The sequence below is a fragment of the Lithobates pipiens genome, unplaced genomic scaffold (assembly GCF_037356315.1).
Source record: "Lithobates pipiens isolate NorthernLeopardFrog02 unplaced genomic scaffold, aLitPip1_a1.2 Scaffold_1, whole genome shotgun sequence".
NCBI lineage: Eukaryota > Metazoa > Chordata > Amphibia > Anura > Ranidae > Lithobates > Lithobates pipiens.
In genome coordinates, this window is record NW_027507685.1 from 87181444 (window position 1) to 87198532 (window position 17089).

At 45.4% G+C, this 17089-nt stretch overlaps 1 protein-coding gene across 1 annotated transcript in view; it reads right to left on the minus strand.

The window, feature by feature from the left end:
* The window catches only part of LOC143942767 (moesin), a 191876-nt gene that overhangs the window by 163156 nt on the left and 11631 nt on the right, over positions 1-17089 (minus strand). The window lies entirely within an intron of this gene.

Below are 17089 nucleotides of genomic sequence, written 5' to 3' on the forward strand. Positions count from 1 at the left end.
AAGATTCAGCCGTTCAACACAAGCCTTGAAATCTGCGCTCCCAAATTTCTAGGCACCCAAAATTTCCAAGCAGAGCAGCAAGTCACACACGTAAAAAAAAAAAAAAAATCCCAAATGCCAATTTTTTTTTAATTATATATATGTGTGTGTGTGTGTGTGTGTGTGTGTGTGTGTGTGTGTGTGTGTGTGTGTAATATATATATATATACACATATATACATATATACACATATATACACACACACACATATACACACACACTATTAGAGGAGAGATACTTTATATACTATTCAAAGAGATATACTGTATATACTATAATGTATTAAAAAAATAAATAAATCAAAATAAAAAAGAAGTTTTAGATAAATCTTTAATTAATTTACTTCCTCTGTTACATCTTAGTGCTGCTGGTCTCCTGCAGCCCCTTTTCAGCCACTTCCCGCCCACATGCACTTCAGCAAAGGCTGCATGGCGTGGGAATGGTCACTGGTAACCCTAGGGCTCATTCACACTGACAGCAGTCCCTACCGTCCCTCTGAAAAGCAATCCATGGTTTGCAGACATTCAGGAGGAGATCCTGCCATCTTCTGAATGCCTGCATGTTTACAGCACGATCCCATTGACGTCAATAGGCGAGTCAAACTTGACATGCTGAGATACACATGCAGTGGCTGCGGCAAGTTCTATGAGCCCCTTCAGCTGCCATGTTAGGGTACAAACACAGATCAAATTGCTGTTTTTAATGCCCATGTGAATTCGCAACAGGGAGACAACAGTGGAGTATGGTCACCCTACAACAGGAAGTGCCTGACTGGGGGTCTTTCATAGCCGGATCGCCATGGATTTCCAATGCAAGCTCAAGCTTTAATATTACAAAATGACCTTTCAAAATTTGGGTTTGCATCTACAAAAAAAAAATAAAAAAAAAATAATTATATATAAAAACACACACATACATATATACACACACACACACACACACACACACTATATATTTCTGATAAATGGTAAAAAAAAAAAAAAAAAAAAAAAAAAAAAAAAAAAAAAACCACAGTGGCTTCCTGCTGCTTTAGAATAAAAAGAAAAAAATAAAAAAAAAAAAAAGGTTCCACCCATATAGAACTACTGGCAGGAAGGAAGTGTCATAATGTGCAGTGGAGCAAGCAATGTGATCACCCTCCTCCACCCCCGACTGCAGTACAGCTAAGAAAAAGCTAGCAGTTCCATAGAAGACTACATGCCTGTGTCCCAAGGCCAGAGATTGACCCATAGAAGTCTATGTTGCTGTGCCCCGAGGCCAAATACAATCAAGGACAATCTCATAGAAGTTATGTCCCATGGTCAGATAAGATCAGAGGACCATCCAATAGAAAGCTATATATGCCTGTGTTCCAAGGCTGAAGAAGGTCCCATAGAAGTCTATGCGGCTGCGTCCCAAGGGTAGAGACAGTCCCACAGACGTCTATGTGGCTGTGTCCCAAGGGAGGAGACGGTCCCATAGAAGTCTATATGGCTGTGTACCAAGGCCAGAGACAGGCCCCATAGAAGTTTATGTGGCTGTGTACCAAGGACGGAGAAGGTCCCATAGAAGTCTATGTGGCAGTGTCCCAAGGGAGGAGACAGTCCCGTAGAAGTTTATGTGGCTGTGTACCAAGGTCAGAGACAGCCCCATAAAAATCTGGCTGTGTCTTAAGGCCAGAGAAGTCTATGTGCCTGTGCCTCAAAGGTAAAGAAATTCTCGAAGATATCCATGTGGCTGCGTTCCATGGGTAGAGACTACAGTACCATTTAAGGCTATGTGGTTGTGTCCAAAGGGCACAGATTGTCCTATAGAAGTCTATGTGACCATGTTCCAAGCCTGGAGATTAGAGGTCGACTGATATATCGGCCGATATTTGCTGTTTTTTAATTAATCGGCATCGGCCAATTGTGCTGATAAAAAGCTGATTTAGGCTCCATGCACACTGAAGCTGATAAACTGCAGTTTATTGGCGTTTGGGCGTTTTTTGTAAAAGTCCATAAACTCCACTCTATGTTAGCCTATGTGTCCATGCACACATGGATGTTTTTCAGCTTTAATGAGCAGTGGAGTTTATGGGCTTTTTTCTGAACGCCAGAAATTTGCGTTCAAAGTGCCGTTTTTCAGCGGCAAAAAACGACAAACGCTCATTAACGCTTGTTCATTAGCGTTCGGCATTCTATTTTTCAATGCATTGTGGGATTTTTGGAGTGTCCTCTGTGTATTTTTATAAAAAACGCCCATTAACGCTAACGCTGTAAAACGCTCATTAACGCTAGTATAAAACGCTGTTAAAAGCAGGTTTTTCAACCAGCGTTTTCTGCCAGCAATCTGGCGTCCAGAAATAGCTTTTTTGAGCTTCAGTGTGCATGGAGCCTTAGAACTACAGCGGGACTTTGAAATTACTTCTGTAATAGAAGTCAGTGTAAGTTGCCTGAGTCATCATAGAAACGTCTTTCTTCCTCTCTGGGCAGCCTGCCAAGAAAAGAACAGAAAGATACAATGTTTACACTTGAATGGATGAAGTCATCTCTGTGTGTAGAAGTTCTCAGTTTAACCATTTAAAGACTAAATCTTCTGACACGTGTTGCTTACAAGTAAAAATCCTGTATTATCTGCCAGAAAATCACTTAGACCCCCCAAAAATTAGATATATATTTTTTAGCAGAGATCCTAGGGAATAAAATAGCGCTTGTTGCAATATTTTATGTCACACGGCATTTGCACAGAGGTCTTTCAAATGCATTTTTTTGGGGAAAAAAAAATACACTATTTAAAAAATAAAAATAAGATAAAAACAGTAAAGTTAGCCCATTTTTTTTTCGTCCAAAAGTTTTGACTTCCTGTTTTTATTTAATATATAGGTTTTTTTTAATTTTTTTTTATTTTTTTTATTTTTTTATCTAAATCATACATACAAGTAAACTGATTGGAGGTTTGTTTTGTTTAACCACTTTCAGACCGGACCAATTTGCTGGTCAAAGACCAGACCACTTTTTGCGATTCGGCACTGCGTCGCTTTAACTGACAATTGCGCGGTCGTACGACGTGCCTCCCAAACAAAATTGACGTCCTTTTTTTCCCCACAAATAGAGCTTTCTTTTGGTCGTATTTGATCACCCCTGCAGTTTTTATTTTTTGCGCTATAAACAAAAATAGAGCGACAATTTTGAAAAAAAAACGCATTATTTTTTTACTTTTTGTTATAATAAATATCCCCCAAAAAATGTATAAAAAAAACATTTTTCCCTCAGTTTAGGCCGATACGTATTCTACATATTTTTGGTAAAAAAAAAAAATCGCAATAAGCGATTGATTGGTTTGCGCAAAAGTTATAGCGTTTACAAAATAGGGGATAGTTTTATAGCATTTTTATTAATAATTTATTATTATTTTTTTTTTACTAGTAATGGCGGCAATCAGCGAATTTTATTGTGACTGCGACATTGTGGGGGACCCATCGGACATTTTTGACACATTTTTGGGACCATTGTCATTTATACAGTAATCACTGCTATATAAATGCAGTGATTCCTGTGTAAATGACACTGGCAGTGAAGGGGTTAACCAGTGGGTGGCAGTGTAGGGGTTAAGTGTTCCTAGGGATGTGTTACTAACTGTGGGGGGGTTGGGCTTTCATTTAGTGAACACTGATCTCTGCTCCAATCACATGGAGCAGAGAACAGCGTCACTAGTTGCTAGGCAGAATGGAGAAATGTTGTTTACAACAGCACTTCTCCATTCGGCCGCTCCGTGAGACGATCGCGGGGATGCCGCGGCGATCGAGTCCGCGGGTCCCGCGACCGGACTCACGGGGGTCCCGACCAGCGCGGAAGCGCGCCGCCGGCGGCACGCTCCCGATGGCAGGGCGGCAAATTTAAAGGGATGTACATGCACGCCCATTTGCCTGCCCATTCCATCGACGTACGTCGTCGTGCGCTGGTCGGCAAGTGGTTAATAAATGTTTAAATGTAAGACATTTTCTGTATCACTTATGAAGGCTGCTTTCACACTGGAGCGGCCAGGCGTTGATGGTAAAAACCATCATTTTAGCGGTGCTATTTGGCTGCTAGTGGGGCACATATAACCCAGCTAGTGGCCAAGGAAGAGGTTAAATGCGCCCATGAAGCACTGCATGCATTGCATGCGCTTCGGCAGTAGTGCCCATTCATATCAATGGGCAGGAGTGGTGGAGGAGCGGTATACACCACTCTAAATGTGCTGCTCACAGGACTTTTTTTTTTTTTAAGATCCTGCAAGCGCATCGCCTCAGTGTGAAAGCACTCTGTCTTTCACACAGACTGCAGGGGAGCCATTTTGCAGGCACTTTACAGGTGCCATTTTTAGCCCAAAAGCGCCTGAAAAACGCCCCAGTGGGAAAGGTGTGTTAGATCAAGGGGGATTAAAAAAAATAAATAAATAAAAAAGGAAAAAAACAAAAAAACAAAAAAGGGCCTAACATATCGGCCCAAAAAAAAAAAATAAATAAATAAATAAATAAAAAATAAAAAAATCGGCATCATATATATCGGCTATCGGCCGCCATGATTTCTAAATATTGGCATCGGCCAGAGAAAACCCCATATCGGTCGACCTCTACTGGAGATGGTCCCATAGAAGTCTATGCTATGTCCCAAGAGTGGTGATGACCAAAAGACAGTCCAATAGAAGCCTACAGTATGTGGCCCTGTCCAAAAGGTCAAATATGGTAAGAAACTGACCTATAGAAGTCTGTGTAGCTGTGCCCCAAGGTCGGAGATGGTCCCATAGAAGCCCATTTGACTGTCTTGAGGTCTAATACTATCAGAGATGATCCCATAGAAATCTATGTGTGGCTGTGTTCCAAGGCCCGACACAATCCCATAGAGGTCTATGTGGCAGTGTTCCGAAACAGGAGACAATCAGAGAAAGTCCTATAGAAGTTCATGTGGTTATGTCCCAAGAGCAGAGGCGATCAAAGGCAGTCCTATAGAAGTTTCTAGTGGCTGTGTCACAAACCCAGAGACACTCCCATAGAAGTCTATGCAGCTGTGTCACAAGGGCGGAGCTGGTGTCTGTGTCCCGAGGCCAGGCACAATCAAAAGGCAAACTCATAGAAATTGTATCCCATGGTCAAATATGATCAGAGACATCCAATAGAAAATTTATATAAATCAGTGTCCTAAGACCAGAGGCGGTCCCATGGAGAGCTATGTGGCTGTGTCCCAAGGACAGAGACTGGCTCGTAGAAAGAAAGGAGGTAGTTCCATCTAGTGGCCATTACATGGCATTTTCCTGATTCATGCTATTCTATATCAGGAATCTACAAACTTTCTAAACAAGGGCCAGCTGGCTGCCCTCTGACTTAAGGAGGGCGGGACTGTAGCCCTTGGAAGTAGAAAAGGTCCTGACATCGGCGGAGAAAAACACCACTCCATCATTGGTGTCAGTGGGAACAATTGTGCCCCATCATTGGTGTCAAATCTTCAGAACTACTAAGATCCCTATAAGGGCAAGTATTAATGCTCTTCTTTTGCAGGGTGTTTTTTTTACTTTAACTCAGCAACAGGGTTACTTTATCCCAAATCAGAAATTGTTTGGGTGGACTCGCCAAACAAGTAAATCTAACCCTTTTGCGGCTGGCTGCCCAACTGGTGGTAAAAGAGCGGGCCAACACCTACACACCGAACATATGCGTCACTAGGCAGCCGGTGTGCATGCCCTGAGAGCGCGCTCCCGGCACAAAAATGGCTCTTGGTCCGGAATAAAGAAAGATCGGCAGCCGGTGGGTCCAGCTTTCAATCACGGGACTACCACGACAGCAATTGGGTGTTAAGGGATGCCGGGATGGGAGAGAAGAGGTAAAGCAGCATTGGGTACTGCCTAGTTGTTGGCTTGCCTAGCTCACATCATAGAAATCAAATCTGGCCCAGAAAAGAAACTATAGAGTTTAGTGGGGGTTTTTTTTGGATTGTGAGCCTTTAGCCTTCCAAATAATGCTAATGTCCCCATTCAGCATAATGTCAGGCTGGTCTATGTATAAGGACGTGCCTTTCACAAAGAATAGCATTCTCTCAGCAGCGGCAAGTAGCAATTTTGGGTTTTTTCGGCTGATTTATATGCAAACAAACAAGAATGTACCAGAGAATGCTAATCCCTTCAACAAAAATTCATGACTATTACCGAGTGTATGAAATCAATGTTTCTCAAATCGGGGGGGGCGCAACAATTTAAAGGAATGTCAGGTCCATATGGCAAAACTGAGACCTTCTAACTAAACTGAAGCCAATTTAACCCAAAGTGAGAAAACGTTAAATACCATTTCTTAACCATCATCGTCTAAATAGTCCAAATAGTGAATAGGAGAAAAAAAAAAAAAGTTAATTTCAAATGGCGATAGGGAGGAAAAAATAAAAAATCCAAAAATTGACTGTAGGAGTCACCACGGAAAGTGCATCCAGCACCTAGAAGATTGAATATGCTTACCAAAAGGCAGCATCAACCAAGCATGTAGCAATACTCAAATCATAGACTTCAACATCTGCAGTGCATGATCCTGTTCTAACATCTACCTCTTCCCCATCCATATAACGTGTGGCATTCTATGTTCCAGTTTAAGCTGGAGCTTAAAGGATCAGCAGTCCTTGCACCAGCCTAAACTGGAACAGAGACTGCCACATGTTGCCCTACTCTTAGATACTGTCTCTGTGACTACCATCCTGACCAGTATTGCTACATGCTTGGTTGATGCTGCCTTTTGGTAAGTGTACTCAATCATCTCTCCTGGGTTGTGGATGCCCTTGCGACTCCTAAAGTTTGAACTTTGCTTGTTCGGGTGTTCTGCAGAACACCAAACAATATGCAGTATCCGGGGCAAATTCGAAAGCTACTGGAACACCGTCAAAGTCTATGGGACATTAACATGAAAAATCAAAACTGTTCATTTTAAAGGCTTATATGCAAGTTATTGTCATAAAAAGTGTTTGGGGACCCGGGTCCTGCCCCAGGGGACATGTATCAATTGAAAAAAAAAAAGTTTTAAAGACGGTCGGTTTTTTCAGGAGCAGTGAGTTTAATAATGCTTAAAGTGAAACAATAAAAGTCACATATTCCTTTAAATTTTCGTACCTGGGGGGTGTCTATAGTATGCCTGTAAAGTGGAGCTTTTTTCCTGTGTTTAGAACAGTCCCTGCACAAAATGATATTTCTAAAAAGGAAAAAAAAAGTAATTTAAAAAGTACTCGCGGCTATAATGAATTGTCGGTCTTGGCAAAAAAGATAAAAGTCATTGAAAAAAAAAAAAAAAAAAAAAAAAAAAAAAAAAAAAAAACGGCATGGGATTCCCCCACAGTCCATTACCAGGCCCTTTGGGTCTGGTATGAATATTAAAGGGGAACCTCGAACCAAAAATACATACATTTAAAAAAATAAATTGCATAGGCGCCCCCCCCCCCAAATGCCATACCAGGCCCTTCAGGGTGTGGTATGGATATTAAGGGGCCGATGCCAAAATTAAATAGGCGTAGAGGCCCCCCTCAAAATCCATATCAGACCCAATAGGTCTGGATTTTAAGGGGAACCACACACCAAAATTTTAAAAATAAATTGCGTGGGGGGGGGGGTCCCCCCCAAAAATTCATACCAGACCCTTATCCGAACATGCAACCTGACAGGCCGCAGGAAAAGAGGTGGGGGACGACAGAGCGCATCCCCCCCCTTCTCCTGAACCGTACCAGGCCACATGCCCTCAACATGGGGAGGGTGTTTTGGGGTAGCCCCCAAAGCACCTTGTCCCCATGTTGATGGGGACAAGGGCCTCATCCCCACAACCCTTGCCCGGTGGGTCTTCGGGCGGCTTATCATAATCTGGAACCCCCCCCTTTAACAAGGGACCCCCCCCCCCCGTGTGAAATGGTACCGGGGTAAAAATGTACCCCTACCATTTCACAAAAAAAAAAAAAAAAAAAGTGTCAAAATAGTAGAAAATACCAGACACAACTTGGGGCAAGTCTATTTTTTATTTTATTTTTTTAAAAGCCAAGACCGACCCACCTCCATGGGAAGCTCCCACCGTATAACGCCTAGTCGCAGGCGACAGTTCTTTTATAACTGAGGGCAGGTCCACACAGTGACCCTGCCCCCCTCTGACACACAGGGACTTCCCTGTGGCTTTCACACGGCGTCAGAGGCGTTATGCGAGAACAAAATCATCATAATGTGAAAATCCATATGTGAAGATTTGTTTTGGCGACAGGTTCTCTTTAATGAGACATGCAGGGTCTTTTAGACTCCCCTGTGCTCCACTGAATGTAATCATGCTTTCCCTTGATGACGGGGAAACTGGCAACTCAGATCCGGAAGCAACATCACACATCACTTCCGGGTCAACAACTAGAAGGGGAGGAGAGTGGAAAGTAAACATCTAATTTAATAGAGAACAACGGATGACAGGTCCTCTTTAAAGTATAACCAAAAAGGCAGAGAACCCCTTTCAATTTGTTAAGGAGATTCCCCTCTCTATTTGTTCTGTTTACCATGTTCACTGAAAGTGAAAAGTAAAAGAAAATCCCAAAATTTTGGGTTGTCCCCCCAGAAAAGTAATAAAGGGGAAATCTTCTAATGGGGACACTAGTGCTAAAGGAATTTCCTTAATTTTAAGGGATTTCCTCTAACTTCCCATTTGGCTATGGGGACAGGAAGTGAAGAGAAATCTCCGCAACGGGACACAGATGGTAAAATAAAATAAAACGGGTTATAACCCTTCCTTGTGTTACCCAGAATGAAAAAAATAAAATAAAAATAGTTCCAATTTAGGCTGGGTTCACGCTATTGTGATGTCAGACATGGCATGTGATTAGCATGACATTGTTGTGCAGATCACATGCGATGCTTGTGCTAGACGAAATCAGCCATAAAGTTTGTATGGCTGAATTTGCATTATAATCGCACCAGAATGGTCCTTTGGTCCGCACTGGAATCGGATCGAAAAGGCGTTCACCCCCATGTCATCCTATTCATGCACCATTTGGCAGTTCGCACTGCGTTTCAATTTGGGAGGGGTCATTAACTTTGTATTGACACCTGCAATGTGGGAACCCGCACAAGAATCGCGCTGGTTCCCGCATCGCATAGGTGAACTTAGCATCAAGGTAGAAACTCTTCTCTACCTTTGAAAGTAAAAGATATAAAATGTAATATATAAATATATATATATATATATATATATATATATATATATATATATATATATATATAAATTTTATATTTATTTTTTTAATAAAGCAAAAATAGGATTTTTGTACTCACCGTAAAATCCTTTTCTCTGTAATTCACCGACCGACACAGCTCTTCTCTAACAAAATGGGTTGTCAGCCCTATCATTGGCGATTACTAGGCAAGTTGTAATACAACACTTCAGAACTTTTAGTTCCGCCCATGGGGTGGTCCCTAGGCTACAACCCCACAGCCTGCTCAGGCAGAACTCAGTCAACAAGCAGTATAACGTAAAGAGAAAGAAAAAAAAAAAAAAAAAAGAAGAAGGAAGGAAGGGCGGGTGCTGTGTAGCTCGGTGAATTACAGAGAAAAGGATTTTACGGTGAGTACAAAAATCCTATTTTCTCCAACCGACACAGCTCCTCTCTGTAACAAAATGGGACGTCCCCAAGCAGTGCCAAACAAGGGGTGGGAAAATGAGCATAAAAATGTCATCCACCATGGCAAGTGGGAACTAGTGAAACTAAACCCACAAAAAAACAGCAGTGTGTAAAAAAAAAAAAAAAAAAAACACCACCACATAACCGGGTATCCTCAACAGGAGTGATCCCCAAAACCGCAACCATTTGCGGAAGTAATGCAACAGTGCATTAACATAACAGTACTGCGTTTTTATTGAAAAACCAGGAAAAATTTTTGATTGCATATATAAAATTGCAACTACACGTAGAGAAAACTTTGCAGCCAAAACAGGCATCAGCCGATGCACTGACGTCTACCTTGTAGAACTTGGTAAACGTATGGACAGATGACCAGGTCGCCGCCTTACACACCTGAACGACCAACGCTTTGTGTCGGAAGGCCCAAGATGTTCCGATTGCCCGCGTAGAGTGGGCTGTGACCGGAAAGGGGGGCACCTGCCCCTTCAAGGTGTAGGCTTGTACTACAATCTGTCTGATCCACCTGGATATGGTGGCAGACGAGACTGCCATACCCTTCTTTGGGCCAGCCACCAGCGTCAAGGGCCACCTCTGTGGGGTGCTTAGGGTACAACGATGGTACTCAACAATGTCCTCATCGATATGAAAAGCCGAGACCACCTTCGGTAGAAAGGACGGTTGCGGGCGCAACAACACCTTATCCCTGTGGATGACCAGATAAGGCGACTTGCAGGACAAGGCTGCCAATTTCGAAACCCTCCTGGCCGATGGGATGGCCACTAGAAAGACCACTTTCTGGGAAAGAGTCAACAGGGGAATCTCCCTGATATTTTCAAATGGCGGTTTTTGAAGCGCCGACAACACCAGGTTCAAATCCCATGGGGGTAACGGTGGGCGCACATGTCGTACCCCCTGAACGAAGGTACTCACCAAGGAGTGCGATGCCAGGGGTCGTTTGGGGGGGGGGGGGGGGGGGGGAAGCCAGCCAAGGCTGAGATTTGAACCTTGATGGTGCTCAATGCCAATCTCTGGTCTACTCCTTGCTGGAAAAACAGCAGGATCCTTGCTATGGAAAAGGAACGCGGATGCCACCCTCTCTTCACACATGGAGATGTAGGCCTTCCAGGTACGACTGTATATCTTCCAAAAAGATTTCCGTGCCTTCAACATAGCTGGAATCACCGAGTCAGACAGACCCCGGTTCCTTAACACCTGGCTCTCAATAGCCATGCCGTTAAAGCCAGCGATGGTAAAGCAGGATGAAAGATTGGACCTTGAGATAGGAGGTCCCCTCACAACGGCAACCAGGATTATGGGAATCCCCTCGGCTTCCACTCTGCGAAGCAGGCGTGGCAACAGTTTCAGTGGAGGAAAGGCGTAGATCAGCTGGTACTGATCCCACGGAGCCACCAGCGCATCTGACGCGTCTGCCCACGGATCTAGTCCTGGACACGAATCTTGGCACCTTCCGATTGAGACGGGAGGCCAATAGATCCACATCTGGTGTGCCCCACCTCAGGCACAGCAGCCTGAATATCTCCGGATGCAATGCCCATTCTCCTGGGTCCAGCATCTGTCGACTCCGTCCGCCAATTTTCCACCCCTGGGATGTAAATGGCCGGCAGGATCGGTATGTGTCGCTCTGCCCACCGAAGTATGTGAGCGACCTCCCGAGCAGCGGCTGAGCTCCTTGTTCCCCCTTGGTGATTTATGTATGCCACAGCCATGGCGTTGTCAGACTATCCTGATCGGACGCCCTTGAAGACTCATCGACCATGTGTAGGAGGCACAGCCTGATCGCTCTCAATTCGAGCAGATTGATCGGCAACTTGGATTCTTCCATCAACCAGAGGCCCTGAGCCGACTGAATCCCCATCACTCCACCCCAGCCGGATAGACTGGCGTCCATAGTGATCACCGTCCATTTCAGAGGAAGGAATGATTTTCCGGACTGAATCACCAGATCAGAGTCCCTGACTGGCTGGCTCACCTGGATCTGTCAATCCAGGGACAACTGAGATTTGTCCCATTTCAACAATATCTCCTTCTGCAGTACTCTGGTGTGGAACTGGGCATAAGGTATCGTCTCGAAGGAGGCTACCATGAGTCCCAGCACTCGCATGCAAAAGCGGAGCGACGACCACTTGCGGTTCATCAGTAGTTTGACCGCAGATCTGAGAGTCTGCAATTTGTCTGAAGGGAGAAAAACTCTCGCTTCCCTGGAGTCCAATAGCTAACCTAGGTACTCCAGACGCTGAGTCGGTACAATCACCGACTTCTTTAGGTTCAACAGCCACCCAAATTCTTGCAGGGTCTGCATGGTGATCGCCACATCCTCCTCTAATTCTGAGGCGGAAGATGCTCTCAGGAGGAGATCGTCCAGGTAGCCCACGATCGCGATCCCACGTTGTCGCAGCAAAGCCAATACTGGAGTCAGTACTTTGGTAGACTCGGGGGGCTGATGCCAGGCCAAAGGGAAGAGCCACCAATTGGTAATGGGCTTGCCCGACTGCCAACATTTTTGATGCCGAAGGCATATGGGTATGTGCAGGTACGCATCCTGGAAGTCTAAGGACGCCAGGGAGTCCCCTTGATGGAGTGCAGCGACTACTGAGCGAACTGATTCCATTCTGAACCTCTGCACTTTTACAAAGTGATTGAGGGCTTTTAAGTCCAAGATTGGACGTACCCCTTCCTTCTTGGGAACCACAAACAGATTTGAGTAGAATCCCTGGAAGCGTTCACCGCCCGGCGAACTGGGGATATGGGTATGCTGGAGGGGAAGAATCTGTTTGGCGGCCAAGAGAGAAACTCTGTCTTGTAGCCTGTGGAAATCAGATCGCAGACCCATTGGTCGAATAACCAGGAGGACCACCGGGCTGCAAATTCCCGAAGGTGACCCCCCACCCAAGACATGGGAGGGGCAAACCTTCATGCGGTAGCACTTTTGTTCGCAGGCTTGTTAGGCTTGCAGTTCCAGGGACGTTTTTGACCGTCCGTGGGCGTCCTGTCGGGCTGCAGAGGTTTTGTCGAAGCACCGGGCGGACAAAAAAGCCGCTTGTGAGCGGAAAAAGAGGGCCCTTGCCTGCGGCGTGGCTCCTTAGCCTTCCTGGCCTGTGGGAGTAGAGTACTCTTACCACCAGTGGTATTTTTAATAATGTCATCTAGCGAGGCTCCAAAGAGCCACTTACCAAGGAAGGGAAGATCCGTCAGGGCTTTCTTGGATGCCTGGTCAGCAGACCAGCATTTCAACCAAATCAGGCGCCTCAGCACCACAGCTGACACTAAAGCCCTGGATAACAGAGGGAGAGTATCCAGGGCCGCATCATAGACGTACTTAAGGCCTTGCACTAGTTGGTCTGCTAGTTCCACACAGACAGGGGAGGCCTGTTGCTCTCCCAATTCACGGTGCAACACTTTTGCCCACTCAGTGTCTGCGACACCAGTGCGGATGCCAGTACAGGTCGCACAGCTGACCCCACAACCATAAACAAGGAACGAGCCACCGCCTCGGCCTTCCTGTCTGTGGGATCCTTGAATGCAGGAGTCCCCTCAACCGGGATTGTGGTTACTTTGTTTAACCTGGATACTGGGGGGTCCACGATCGGAGGAGCCGACTATTTCTTGAGAAGGCTTTTCTCAAAGGGGCAACGCACCGCCATGTATTTGGGGACCGAAAAGGTCTGTTGTGGGCGACCCTATTCCTTGTAAATGGACTTATCAAAATAAGTCAGATACGGGAACACCTTAGGTGAACGTGCTGGCTTGTGGGACCCAAAAGAGACCGGTACATCAGCAGAGGGCTCCTGAATCTTCAGGGTATCACGCACAGCTGTGATAAGTGCTCCAACTAGCACTTTGTCGCGCATGGACCCAGACAGGGACTCATCCTCACTGCCCGAACGGTCCTGGTCAGCATCATCTGACAAGACAGAACAGGGGTCACTGGCCTCAGCAGGACCCGAGTCTGCGTCAGAGCTCTCCCCAGAGGATGGGGGGGGGGGGGGGGCAGGGTCCGCTTTTTAGCACCTTTCTACCCACGCACCGCCTCGATCTTGGCAATGAACGAATTGAGGACCGCCGTAAGGGTGTCCATAGGGACCGCACAGTCCACAGGTGACCCGGTTGCAATTGCCTGGATTTCAAACTTGAAGAAAATTCAAGTTAGACTTACCAATAACTTGTTTTCCAGTAGACTTTCAGGACAGCCACCCGAGAGATCATGGCTCCACCTCCCACAGGAAACACCTCCTCCATCAGAGCTTTTTAAAGGGAAGTCTCCATGCAGCCTCCTCAGTTGTTTGTAGAGACTCTCCAACCCCTGCTGCAACACATAAGCGACAGTTAAAACATAGTATTACAGCAAATCACATACACCACAGGGCGGGTTATTGCTGTCCTGAAAGTCTACGAGAAAACAAGTTACCGGTAAGTCTAACTTGAATTTTCCAAAACGACTTTCAGGACAGCCACCCGAGAGGATTACCGAGACTTTCTCCATTCAGGGCGGGACAACAGCCAGTAAGACTTTCCTTCCAAAAGCCTGATCCCCAGCCGATAAAAGATCTAGTCTATAATGGCGGGCAAATGTCGTTAGACTTGACCAGGTAGCAGCCTTACATATCTGTTCGGGGGTGGCGCTAGCCTTCTCTGCCCAACTCACCGCTGTAGCCCTTGTGGAATGAGCCCAGACATTCACTGGACTCCTCTGCCCAGCACAGGAATATGCTTCCGAAATTGCCATTCTCAGCCATCTGGCTATGGTCCCTTTGGATGCCTGCTTTCCCTTTTTAGTGCCGGAAAATGAAACAAAAAGAGCATCCGATTGTCTAAAGTCTTTAGTGGCTTCTAAATAACTTAGAACTGCCCTCTTAACATCCAAGGTGTGGAAATATTCTTCTTTCTTACCCAATGGATCAGAGCAGAATGTAGGGAGAATTATCTCCAGGGAACGATTTTGAAATGATGCCACCTTGTTCAAAAAAATTAGGGTTTATTTTAAGGACTAACATGTCCGGAAAAAATAAAAATAAATAAACACGGCTCCCTGATTGATAATGCCTGCAACTCACTGACTCGGGCTACTAAAAAAAAAAAAAAAAAAAAACGTTTTTCAAAGTAATCCATCTCGGGGAAGCTGAAACAATAGGTTCGAATGGACCCTTGGCCTGCAGGACAGTAGACAGGTCCCAGCCCGGGCAGTTTTTAGATACTACAGGCCTAGAGCGAGAAAGAGCTCTAAAGAACCTGATTAGAGGGTCCTATGCCAAAAGGTTTCTCCAAAAAGACCCCTAAAGCGGCCACCTGCACCTTTAGGGTGCCGATTGCTAACTTATTATCTGCACCTGTAGGAATTCCAGAACCGAAGAAATTTGTCTCGGTGACCTAGCTGAAGTCCTGCACCAAGAGTGAAACACCTTCCAGCATTTAAAATATATTGCCCTGGTAACTTTCTTCCTACTGAACAACAAGGTAACAACCAGCCTGCCTGAGAACCCCTTCTTCTTCAAGAGCTGCTCTTCAGAAACCAAGCCTTAATTTTGCTAGGTCTTGATGGACAAGAAGGCCCTGCTGGAGGAGATCTTGTCTTAGAGGGAGATGCCAGAACGGGCTTTGTTGCATCTGGAGAAGGGCCAAGAACCATGGTCGTTTGGGCCAAAAGGAGGTGATCAGAATTACCCCTGCTTCCTCTTCCTGATTTTCCCTAACACCCAGGGAATCAACTGAAACGGGGGAAAGGCATAGCCTAGACGAAAATTCCAGCCATGTGCTAAGGCGTCCACTCCCAATGACCTCTCGTGCCTGTTTAGGGAGAAAAATAGAGGGACCTGGGCATTTTCCTGAGTGGCAAAGAGATCTACCTCTGGCTGACCCCATCTCTCTCCGATCAGTCTGAAGACTTCTGGATTTAAACGCCACTCTACCTCTAGGACCCGGTTCCTGCTGAGAAAGATTAAACCATTGATCGTTTTACAATTTGGGGGGGATCAACAGTACACATCTTGGTATTACAATGTACTATTTGATCATCATTGGCCCCTTTTGTTTTGAAACAAATGATCGTTGATAAGGGAGGTGGAGTTTACATTCTGTTCTCCAGAAAGAGGCTTGAAACACACGCGGGGCGGCCATCTTTGGGCCTAAATCGGAAGTGACTTGCAGTGACACTGGGAGGAGGAATTCCAATCATTTTGCTATATAAGTAAGTGTTGCAGCAGTGGAGGGACACCCCAGACGATGTCCAAGGAGACGAAACGCGTCGGAGTACTCCACTGCTGCCAATTTGTATGTGAGAAGCGCTCAACTACATTAAATGTAAGTGTGATAACTTTTTAATAAAGTAGTTTGTTTTACGGAATTACGCTATTTGGCCCCATCTTTTCGTTCTGCATGGTTCCTTTTGGGGAGTGTGACCTGTTCTGTGATTATTGGCTTTGTGTTCAACTTGGTTTGAGAAGCGATTTTCAGCTTAGAGTTTCCAGTCTTAACACTTTCCAGCTGGAGGGTCCTCCAGTTGTATGATATTAAAGCGCATTTGACCCTTGGAGCGTACGCTCGCTTGTGCCAATTGGAGTCTGTAAGCTTACATCTGTTCTGTGTGGCGGTGTCGGCACCAGGGTGTTTATGATCAATATTTCTATGGATTGAAGGACATTTTCATTTCTTCATTCTGCACCAAGGGGGATTGCATTTGACTTTTCACGAAAGGACTTTCTTTTCATATATATGTTTATATGTTATATTTGCACTAATCGTGTTTATGGTTGATAAATAATTGTCAGAATTTGTACTTGGCAAAATACACAAGTCACAATTGTCACATTTTGCACATATGTTTTTTTTTAGTGCAACACTTTCTTTTTATAGAAAAATAGAGGGACCTGGGCATTTTCCTGAGTGGCAAAGAGATCTACCTCTGGCTAACCCCATCTCTCTCCGATCAGTCTGAAGACTTCTGGATTCAAACGCCACTCTGCCTCTAGGACCTTGTTCCTGCTGAGAAAGTCTGCTTTTTTGTTCAGGGACCCTTTTAGGTGGATTGCTGACAAGGATCGAGTAAACCCCTCTGCCCAGCCCAGGATACCTTTTGCTACAACCTACAGTGCCCTGCTTCTAGTTCCTCACTGTCTGTTCACGTGTTGCTTCTGAACCACATTGCCTTCAGTTCCCTCCAATTTGAGGACCTCTGTGCCTCTTCTATGGACCATAAGCCCTGGACCCACTGGGTGTCTACATGGGCCCCCCAACCCCAGGCGCTGGCGTCGGTTGTCAGCCACACCTGGACTGGAAAGGACCACAACATGCCCTCTGAAAGCAGCTCTGGGTTTCTCCACCACCACAGACCTCTTCTTACCGAGGTGGGGATCCTCACCAGATCGTCTAGAGAGCTCTGACAATGATCCCAAACCTCTAGCAGGCCAATGTCCCCAATACCAAC